An 11,072-nucleotide genomic window follows, 5' to 3' on the forward strand; every position below is an offset into this window, starting at 1 on the left:
TGGCAAACCAGAAGCAATTCCTCCACCAGTAAGATAGGAGTCATAGCAGCATCTCCCAGGGTATTGTGGGGGTGTCATGTGGAGATGCTACTGAAAGCACGCCACCTGCTTTCAACCATGTGTGTTTTCTTGCTCTCCCACGCTGACCCTGGGGCCCCATGGCTCCCTCATCTGCCACCAACCTGCCACTGATGTTCTGGCTTACAAGGACTCTGTCCCCCCTGTGTGGGATGTGAACTCCTTCCTATATTCAGGGACCCCTTCTTCCAGGCCCAGAGCTCACCTCTCGTGTGTTTGTTCAATGCTTAAGTCTAGGATGGTTGGCAACCAAAAGGTGGCTGGAACTCTGTTTAGGTCAAGATTCCTCAGAATTAGACTGTGGTCACCAATCCCTGTAACTATCGCCACCATCTCATCACCGTCATATTTGTACAGTCCCTAGCTTGGTGCCAGGCACAGCTCAGTGACACTCTTTCTTATTTATTATTATTTTTAAAGATTTATTTATTTGAAAGACAGAGTTACAGAGAGAGAGAGAGAGAGAAAGAGAGATCTTCTATCTGCAGGTTCACTCCCCAGATGGCCACAATGGCCAGTGCTGGGCCAGGTAGAAGCCAAGAGTCAGGAGCTCACTTGGGCCATCTGGCACTTTCCCAGGTGCATTAACAGGGAGTTGGATCATAAGTGGAGCAGCTGGGACTTGAACCAGCGCCCATATGAGATGCTGATGTCATAGGTGGCCACTTTATCCTCAGTGCCACAGCACTGGCCCCTCAGTGGCACCCACAGGAGCTCTTCCTTGAAGTTCTCACTAGCAGGGACCCTCCTGTGGCATCTATGGCTTGTAATGGGACACACCTACCTGAATGCAAATCCTCTCTTTATCTCTGACTTCCTACTCAACCTCCTTGAGTTTCAGATCCCATATCCTTAAAATAGTAGTGACTTTTGCCTTGGGGAGCTGTGATGAAGATGAAGTGGGCTGGCCCACGTGAAGGGCTTAGCACAGTGCCTTGCACACGGTACAGGTTCTGTGTTTGCCATTCTTATCATTCATGTGAATGACAGTGCTCCTGGCTGGCACACAGTAGGTCATGTAGCAAATACAAAACATTCATCTGTTTGCCCTTGCTACCCTGCTGGCTCCTGGAGGGCAGGGCCATACCCTTTTTACCTCCAGCCCTGCTGGCTGCGTTGTGCATGTAGTGCCTCTCCATACACAGCTGCCGAATTGATGGTTCTCTAATGAAGTCCATCAACTCATAAGCAGCCACCTTCTAAAAATGCCGCAAAGCAGAAACAGCAAGACTCACCCTCTCAGTCAAGGACTTCTTTTCCAGTACCTGCTGTGGGTTGGCTCTGTGTGGGACATTGCCCTGGGTTCCAGGACAAAGGCACAGGTTGAGTGTCTGCATTTGTGCCTGATTCCGGCGGTTGATCTGACCGCTGTCGTCTGGAAGAACGATGAGAACTCAGCTCCTTCCAACACATCTGCCCTGTGGTGCAGGATTTGGCTTGCCTGTGAGTGGGGGTGATGAATAAGACATTCCTTGAGGGAGAGTCCTTGGCCTCCAAAGCTGTCCGGATCCATGCACACCTGGATTCATTGTCCAGCTGCAGCTTTCTCTGGCTGTGTGACTTGGAGTAGATGACTAGACCTTGCTGGCCCTTGGCTACTCCACAACATGGTCACCAGCCTGCTTGAACTGTTAGAAGATCAAGCAGCGGCTGGCGCTGTGGCACACAAGGCCAAGCCTCTGCCTGCAGTGCCTGCATCCCATACCGGTGCCAGTTTGAGTCCGGGCTGCTCCACTTTCAATCCAGCTCTCTGCTAATGTGCCTGCGAAAGCAGTGGAAGATGGGGCAAGTGCTTGGGTCCCTCCTGGCTTCAGGTCAGCCCAGCTCTGGCCATTGTAGTCATTTGGGAAGTGAACCAGAGGATGGAAAGTGTCTCTCTCTCTCTCTCTCTCTCTCTCTCTCTCTCTGCCTTTCAAATAAGTAAATAAATCTTTCTTTAAAAAAAGATCAGGCAAACATCATGATTACAAATACTGTCGGTGGGAAGTGCTGTACAGTACGAATGGCAGAAATATACTGAGACCTTGCTTTGGTGAGACTAAGCGTGCGATGAGCTAAGCACCGTTAAGGAGGGGGCTGAGATTATGCAGGGAGAGAGCTGAAGGGCGCTGGTACCTGGAGCTCAGTGTGGCATTAACGCACATTTGTATTCCACTGTGGCCCTGGTGTCTCTGGTTTCTCCACCTGGTGGCTCCCCCCGCCCCTTCCTGTCCCAGCTTGCCCTGCCCTCCTGGCCCCTCACTCCTTCACTTCTTCCAAGTCTGCACCGGGCACTGCCTGCCATCTTATTGCCTTATCTCTGCACAGCACCCCACCCCTGCCCCAGCACCGGCCGCACTCCCGTCCCTCCCCTCTGCTCCGTCCCCCAACCCCCAAGCCTGTATCACCGCAGAGCACAGTCCGCATCTTGCCTACTCTTCAGTGGTTTTGTGTTGCATGCCCGCCTCCAGCCCCAGCCCCAGTAGAATGGAGCCCCAGGAGGGTGCGGGTGTTTTCGTCACTGCAGTTTCCCAGCGCCCTGACGGGATGGAGCCAGACTTTCTATAAAGGACCCGACAGAAAATCCTTCCTGCTTTACAGAGCAAAGGACCTTGTCACCACAACACAGCTTCGTCATTCCCGAAGGAAAGCTGCCGTGGACGTAGGTAATCACCCCAGCAGGCCTACGTTCCAACAAAGCTTTCCTTAAGCAAGCAGGGGGGAGACTGACTTTGGTCTGTGGGCCACCGTGAGCGAACGCCAGGCCCAGACCACTGCCAGGCACCCTGCAAATGCTCAGTGAATCCACACCGAGTGCATTAACAAGTGGATAAATGAGTGGATGGGCGCACGCTCCCTGGTACAGTGCCTGGCACATGGCTGGTACTCAGTATATACATATTCTTTCCTACTTTGTACTCAATAGATACGACAAGATAGCTATGATGTACTGTGTTAGAGGCATGAAGAAAGTGCTGTGGCCATGCTTCCCCCTGGAAGAAGGCAGGACTTCGAGGGAGTCTGTATTTTTGAGTTCTCTGGAGGGACAGAACCAATAGGACATGTGTATATGTGCATATGTGTGTGCATGTATTTGTGTAAGTATGTGTGTGCACGTGTGGGTGCCTGTATGTGTGTGCATGTGTGGATGCCCGTATGTGTGTGTGTGTGGATGCCCGTATGTGTGTGCGTGTGCGGGTGCCCGTATGTGGGTGCACGTGTGGGTGCCCGTATGTGTGTGCACGTGCGGGTGCCCGTATGTGTGTGCATGTGTGGATGCCCGTATGTGTGTGCACGTGTGGATGCCTGTATGTGTGTGCACGTGTGGATGCCCATATGTGTGTGCACGTGCGGGTGCCCGTATGTGTGTGCGTGTGCGGGTGCCCGTATGTGTGTGCGGGTGCGGGTGCCCGTATGTGTGTGCATGTGTGGGTGTGTATGTGTGTGTGGGTGCGGGTGCCTGTATGTGTGTGCATGTGCGGGTGCCCGTATGTGTGTGCGTGTGCGGGTGCGGGTGCCTGTATGTGTGTGCATGTACGTATAGGTGGGTGTGGATGTATGTATGTGGATGTGCGTGCTTTAAGCAGTTGGCTCCTATGATTAGTGGGCTGGCAAGTCCAGAATCTGCCAAGGGGTCCTGTGGGCTGGAGAGCCACTGAGAAGCCAAAGTGGAAGTTCAAGTCCAGACTCAGTCTGTTGTGTTCAGGCCTTCAGCTGATGGGATGAAGCCCACCCACATAAGGGAGGGCATTGGCTTCACTCCACTTCTGTGGACTTAAATGTTAATCTCACCCCCCACCCCCAATAAAAGAAACACCCTCACAGGAACATAATGTTTAAAAATATCTGGGCACTGTGGCTGTCTTAGTTTATTTGTGTCTCTAGCATAAAATACCTGAGGCTGGGTAATTTGTAAGGAGCATAAATCTATTTCTAGCAGTTCTGGAGGCCAAGAAATTCAAGATCAAGGCCGTGGCATTCCGTGTCTGGCGAGGGTTGCTCTCTGCATCCCCAGTAGCATCTCTTGCTGTGTCTTCACAGGGGAGAAGGGGACGGAGACGGGTGGCTGCTTCGTTCTCCCAGTGTGGGAGAGAGGGAAGAGCAAAGCGCACTCTTGGGCGCCTCCTCCGCAAGGCTGCTCATCACCACTGAATCACTTCGCACATCCACCCCTCGGGGCTAAGTTCTAGCATTTGAATGTTGCAAGGACAAAGCCAAGGTGACACACACAGTGTGCTACCTCTGTGTGGATGCTCCCCTTAGACTCAGACCGTGAGCCAAGAGTTCAAGGGCAAACAGTTTATTTGGGAGGGGACCCCAGGATGCACTGGTGGGGCAGTGAGGATATGAGACAGGAAGGAGGAAAATAAGCACTGGGTGGGGTGCTTGCCATGGAGCAGGTGCGCAACGTGCCTCACACTTATCCTACTCCTGGGGCTTGGGAGGCTGGGGTCTTTGTCCCCCAGGGCTGCTCCCCAGTACATTTGTTGCCCAGGGTGCTTGGGCTAAGAGGGAGAGAGCCCGCAAGTGGAGAGGGGCAGAAGCTCACAGCAGGATGGCTTGGGAGCACACGTGGACAGCGAGGGCATCGGGGACAAGGGTAGGGCGTGGAGGGGATGCTTGAGCTAACCTTGGAAGACAAATCAACCACCCCCTTGTTTAAGGTACTGTTTTTCAGGTCTTTGGTGCCCACAGCTAAAAGTTAGTCCTAACTGGGACAGTCACTAATAGCTGTGCCAGCAGACAGGCAGGGGGCATTTTCCTTCCCTTGTGCCCAGTTGAAAAATTCTCTGGGTAGGACTCTGATTGGCCCAGCTTTGGTCCCATGATTGTATTTTGCAGTCTGGGGGTGTGGCTTTATGATTGACATTCTCCACCACCACTCCTGAGGGAGCCAGCTATTCCTAGCACCCAGGGAGGTTGCAAATGAAACAATAGATCTCCACAGTGGGAGTGCTTTTATTTGTTTCTTCATTTTTGCGAGTGACAAATACAACTCACAGAGGAGCTGCAGCTTAATGAAACAATTTGCATGCCCAAATAAAACAAGTTCCACCGCTGAGCTATTGACTAGAAACAGAGACTTGAAAAAGCCATCCAGTTTCCAGAGCGACACAAGCCCTGGAAGAGAAAGCAGCCCCAACCCCGCCAGTGAAGACGCCAATCATTCATTCTCTTTGGCCCGCCTGCCATCGGTGCAGGGTGAAGGGACCGCAGGAAAGTCACTCACCCTCTCCAAGCCTCCGTATCCTCATCTGTAAAGTGGGGCTGATGTGGATGTGCAGCTCCTGGGCTCGGGAGCACTCAGCAGCGTAAGGCTTGTGAAATACAAGCACGGGGACTGGCGTCGGCGGGGTCTCAGTAAATAGCGATGAAGACCGCCCTCTGGGAGCCTTCGCTGCTCAGTGGGATTGTCCTGTGGCCACCCGGAGCCCAGCTGGAACTTTCCTGCCGCTCCACGGGAGGCTGCTCACCACTGCTGTACTAGGAACCCCTTCTTCCCCTCACCTCCTCTAACCTCTAGAGAGCTGCTATGCTATCCAGACTTGGCAGGTGGGAAAGGTGGACCAGCATGAGAGGCAAGGGACTGGGAAATGGGGGCAGGTGCACAGCCAGGTGTGCACCCTGCAGCAGCTGCATGTGGAGAGGAGTAGGGGCAGTAGAGGGAAGACCCCATGTCTCTTTCCCTCAGTGAGCCCCAGACATCAGCCTCATGGAGCCGGGGAGTGCTCCTTGCTGGAGGCATGCCCGCAGCACCCTGAACCCCTTCCAGCTGCTCATTTTACTGCTGAGTCGTAAGGTGCTCACTGTCATGAGCCTCCGCCTTCCTTCAACAAGGATGAAGTGAACCACTGCAGAAAAGGACATGCTGCACCTCATTTAGCACCCAGTCACCACTCCACAAGGAGTGCTCCGTCAAGGTCTGACGGGGGACAGGGAGAAGCCTGTGCTGCTCGGGTCACGCTGCTGGCATCCACTCTGTGCAGCCTCCAGGCTGGGTACTGGCAGCTGGAAGCCAGTGTGGAGTAGCCAGCCACGCCCTGAACAGCTCACACAACTCTAACAGGTGCCCTCACGGGGAGAGAGAATGGGGTCGGAACACAGTAGCTTGTCCGAGGTCCTTCTGCCTTACTAGGGTCTGTTTTGGGTGACCCTAGAAGGTGAACTTGAATTGGAGGGAGAAATTACAGAAAAGAAGATTTCAACTCAATAGAAAGCAAATTCAGAAGACTTAGGCCTGCTGGAAAGTGGTTGATCCCTCGTGAGGCAGTGATCTGCCTGTCTGTCCCCCTTTCAGAAGCTGCACGGCAGAGTGGAGTCTCGCTCTAGATCTGGAGGCTGGAAGAGGTGATGACTACGCTTTTTAAAAATATTTATTTATTTATTTGAAAGGAAGAGTTACAGAGAGGCAGAGAGAGAGAGAGAGAGGGAAGGAGAGGGAGAGAGAGAGAAAGGTCTTTCATCTGCTGATTCACTCCCCAAATGGCCACAATGGCTGGAGCTGCGCTGATCCAAAGCCAGGAGCCAGGAGCTTCTTCCACTTCTCCCATGCAGGTGCAGGGGCCCAAGGACTTGGGCCATCTTCTACTGCTTTCCTAGGCTATAGCAGAGAGCCAAATCAGAAGTGCAGCAGCTGGGACTTGAACCGGCGCCCATAAGGGATGTCGGCACTGCAGGCAGGGGCTTTAACCCACTGAGCCACAGCGCCAGCCCCATGACTAAGTTCTTTCCCACCCTGAGATTCTAGAAACCTCTGACACTCTCACCTGTCTGCACCGTCTTTAACATGCCTTGCTCACACCAGCTAAACAGCTTTTGGCTGCCTGGGGATGACTGCTGGCCCAGAGAAGGAGCTGGCTGGCAGCGCAAGGTGAGATTCGTCTCCATTTCTGTGGGCATGGCGTCATGAAGGCTGCTATTCTGCAGTGGTCCACTGCCCCCGAGGAAGTCCTAGTGCTTCAGGTGCATGCCAGCTGTCCTTGCAGCTGCCCAGTGGGGCAGCGTGTCCTGCAGGGCTTAAAACCGTAATCACATAGAAATCAGCACTCACTGGCCTCCCCCTAGCACAGGGAGCCACAGTCCTGGGGGCTGCCAGGCTGGGCCTGCAGTAGCTCACTGAAGAGGGGCAGCCAAAGGCCGGGTCCCAGGCCCTCCTCCTCACCAGGTTGTGGACAGCTCACCACCCCAGACTGTGGGGGCTGACCACCGTGGAGGGATGGATGGGGCAGCCAGCTCTGCCAGCAGAAATCCCCCATTGCTGCCCCTTAGGTCTCCCACAGTTCCCACTGGGGCCCATAAGGCTCAGGGTAACGGCCCTGCATGGTCTAGACCAGGAACTTACCAAAGGCAAGGACAGGGTCTCTTTTATCCCCAACTGCAGCTTCAGAGCTTAGCACTTGGCCAGTGCTCGGTAAATGTCTGTTGAGTGAATGAGTGGACGAACTGTGGTCCTCCTGGACTTGACAGAAGTGAACTTGACCAAGAGCTATCTCAGAAAGGGCAAGGATCACTGGGCTATGAGTTGAAGGCAAGTGTGGAGCTTGGATTTTTGTTTTTTAAAAAGATTTGTGGGGGCAGTATTGTGGCATGACAGGAAAAGCCACCACCTACAATCCCGGCATCCTATATGGGCGCTGGTTCATGTCCCAGCTGCTCCACTTCCCATCTAGTTCCCTGATAATGGCCTGGGAAAAGCAGCAGAAAATGGGCTAAGTGCTTGGGCCCCTGCCACCCACATGGGAGACCCAGATGTAGCTCCTAGCTCCTGGTTTCTGATTGGCCCAGCCCTGGTCATTGCAGCCATTTGGGAAGTGAACCAGCAGATGGAAGATCTCTCTCACTGTCTCTCCCTCTCTCTCACTTAACTCTGCCTTTCAAATAAATAAAACACTTTAAAAAAAACACTTAACACTTTTTTTAATAAAACACTTTTTAAAAAAAAGTGTTTTATTTATTTGAAAGACATAGTGACAGACAGAGAGATCTTCTACCCACTGGTTCACTCCCCAGGTACCCACCAGCAGCCAGGGCTGGGCCAGGCCAAAGCCAGGAGCTGGAATTCCATCCAGGTTTCTCACGTGGGTGGCAGAGATCCAAGCACTTGGGCCACATCCACTGTCCCTGAGGCACATCAACAGGAAGCTGGATTAGAAGCAGAGCAGTTGGCACTCAAACCAGTACTCGGAGATGGGACAGCAGTGTCACAGACGGTGGCTAAACCCATTGCAGCCCCTTGAGCTTGACAAACCCCTGCTTGTTGGGGCTCAGTTATCTAATGGTGTCATTGGGGAACTGGCCTGGGGCTGTGTTTTGGTGAGCTCTAGACCACAGGGCCTGGGGCTGCACACCTGGTCCCAGCCTCAGTGCTGCAGACCTGGTGTGGAGTTACCTGTTTGGGACTGAGGGACATCACTGATGTGAGTTTACTTAAACAACCAAAACTGAGGCTGTCTTGTATGTCAAGCACATTGCGGGGCCGCAGGCCTGAATCAGATATGCTTTGGGCTGAAAGAACATGGAATCAAGTAGGGGCAACAGACGTGCAGTTGTGGCCCAAAGAAGAGGAAGCAAATGCAATGCCCTGGGACAAAATGCCCTGAGAGGCCTCAGGGCACAAAAGGGAGTGGTGATTAAGGAGAGGTGGGAAGATGTGGCCACCCTCCTGTAGGAGGCGCCTTTGAGCTGAGCACGTGGAACAGAAAAGGCAACAGCAGGTGTACAAAGGCACTGTGGTGAGGCAGTGTGGGAGCAGAGAGCAGGAGTGAAGTAACAGGGAGGGAGGGTGCTTTCAGGACACTGGGGAGGAGGGCACAGCTCCTGGAGAGGCAACGGTGCAAAGAGCGGCACAGATCCAGGCTGGACTGGCCCAAACCCTGGCTGTCCACACACTTAGCTGTCTTGTGCTCCATGTCTAGTGTAAGAGAGGAGGGTGGCAGTGCTTACTATCCTGGGCTTGGAGAGAGTGGGAGGAGATTGTATGCGGGAAGTGCCTGGCCTTAGGGTGGCCTTGGGGTTCCTGGTCACCTTTTGGGTTTTAGTTAACATGCTGACGCCCCTGAGAGAAACTGCCACGGTGTTTGTTAACTCTTTCTTTCTTTCCTTCCTTCCTTTCTTTCTTCCTTCCTTCCTTCCTTCCTTCCTTCCTTCCTTCCTTCCTTTCTTTCTTTCTTTCTTTTTTAACAGGCAGAGTGGCCGCCGCGGCTGGCGCGCTGCGGCCAGCGCACCACACCTATCCAAAGGCAGGAGCCAGGTGCTTCTCCTGGTCTCCCATGGGGTGCAGGGCCCAAGCACTTGGGCCATCCTCCACTGCACTCCTTGGCCACAACAGAGAGCTGGCCTGGAAGAGGGGCAACGCGGACAGAATCCGGTGCCCTGACCGGGACTAGAACCTGGTGTGGTGGCGCTGCAAGGCGGAGGATTAGCCTAGTGAGCCACGGTGCTGGCTGTTAACTGTTTCTCTGATCAGCATGAAGGAGAGCATCAGAAAGGAAGTTTACTGATGGGGGGTGGGGTGGGCAGTACAGGGAAAAACATTTGGCCTTGGGAACAGGAAAGGCAAGGAGGAAAATGAACCAGGAGTCTGGGGAAACAGGGGAATTTTACCAACTTCCAAATTTTGCCAGAAAACTGCCTTAAATTCAGGGTTTTTTAAGATTTTTTTTTTTATTTAAAAGGCAGAGCCATAAAGAGAGGGAAAGAGATCTTCCATCCTCCGGTTTGCTTCCCTCCTCTGGCTGCAATGGCTGCGGCTGGGCCAGACTCTATCCAGGTCTCCCACATGTATGCAGGGACTCAAGCACTCAGGCCATCTTCTGCTGCTTCCCCAGGCACATTAGCAGGGAGCTGGATTGGAAGTGGAGCAGCTAGGATTCAAAATGGCATCCATACGGGATGTTGGCATTGCAGGCTGTGGGTTGACCCAGTGTGCCACAACGCCAGCCCCAAATCCAGTTCTTCTATTTCAAGAACAGAGAGGTTCATAGGTCAAGGTCAGGTAGAGAACGGATGGAGTTGGGGGAGAAGAAGTGGGGAGGGTTGTGTGTGCTGCCCCTGTGTGTGGGCCCCAACCAACCAGAGTGGCGAGCCATCCTCAGCAGTGAGGTGGAATTTGGGGTCTCTGGGTGGGTGGGCTCACTGTCCAGATCTCAGAGGTACCTCAATGCCACCATTAGAGCACCATCCCAGCGGCTGGCATGTGTCACGGCCCATGAGACAAGGGACACGGACCTTTAACCCAGAAACAATTTGTGCTTTTCTGCTGGCCAGTTTATTAGTATTTTTCCAAACCTGAAAAATGCTGAAACAAATTTGAGGTCCGGGGTAGGGAGCCCGGGACAGGTAGCTTCAGGCAAGCCACTGCCCATCCATCACTCTGGAGGGCAGGGGTGGGGGAGTTCCAAGGCACTGCACTTCGGTCTGTCTTTCATCCAGCAATGGAGACGTGTGTGATGCAGCGCCAGCGTGCTGGCCTGGCCTCGGTCACGTCTGAGGGCCAGGGATATGAGCAGAGCATGCAGCTTAAGTCTCCGGAAAAGGAAACGATGCCGAAGCCATGCTAAGCCACTGAGGGGGTCTTGGGGTTGTGGTCATGTCTCTGGCCAGGCCTCAGCCTGGAGCTTTGCCTTCTATCAGCTCTCGAGGGTAGGGCCATGGGATCTGAGAGGCACCAGAGTCTGACGTGAAAGATGCCACCGCTGTGATTCCAACAATGCACAGTGTTAACGTCTTCTTCACTGTCTTGAAGAAGGTTCAAGAACAGGAGCAGATGGCACTGCCTAATGGGCGGGGCCCCAGGTTCCCCCACAGACAGGGAAGCCAGGGAAGGTTTTCTGGTGGCGCTCCCGTTCAGAGAGCCCAGGTACGGCCCGTGGAAGGCGGGCAGCGAGGCGGGAAGAGCCCTGGGCGCCCAGGCCGAGGTGTAGCTCACCCCGCCACCGTGCGCTCCCTCGGCAGGACCGGAAACCACTCACCGCCTTACAGGGGTTTTATTCTAAGGATAGAGGGCTTCTGGGGGA

This window comes from Lepus europaeus, chromosome 5 (genome assembly GCF_033115175.1).
Source record: "Lepus europaeus isolate LE1 chromosome 5, mLepTim1.pri, whole genome shotgun sequence".
Classification (NCBI taxonomy): Eukaryota; Metazoa; Chordata; class Mammalia; order Lagomorpha; family Leporidae; genus Lepus; species Lepus europaeus.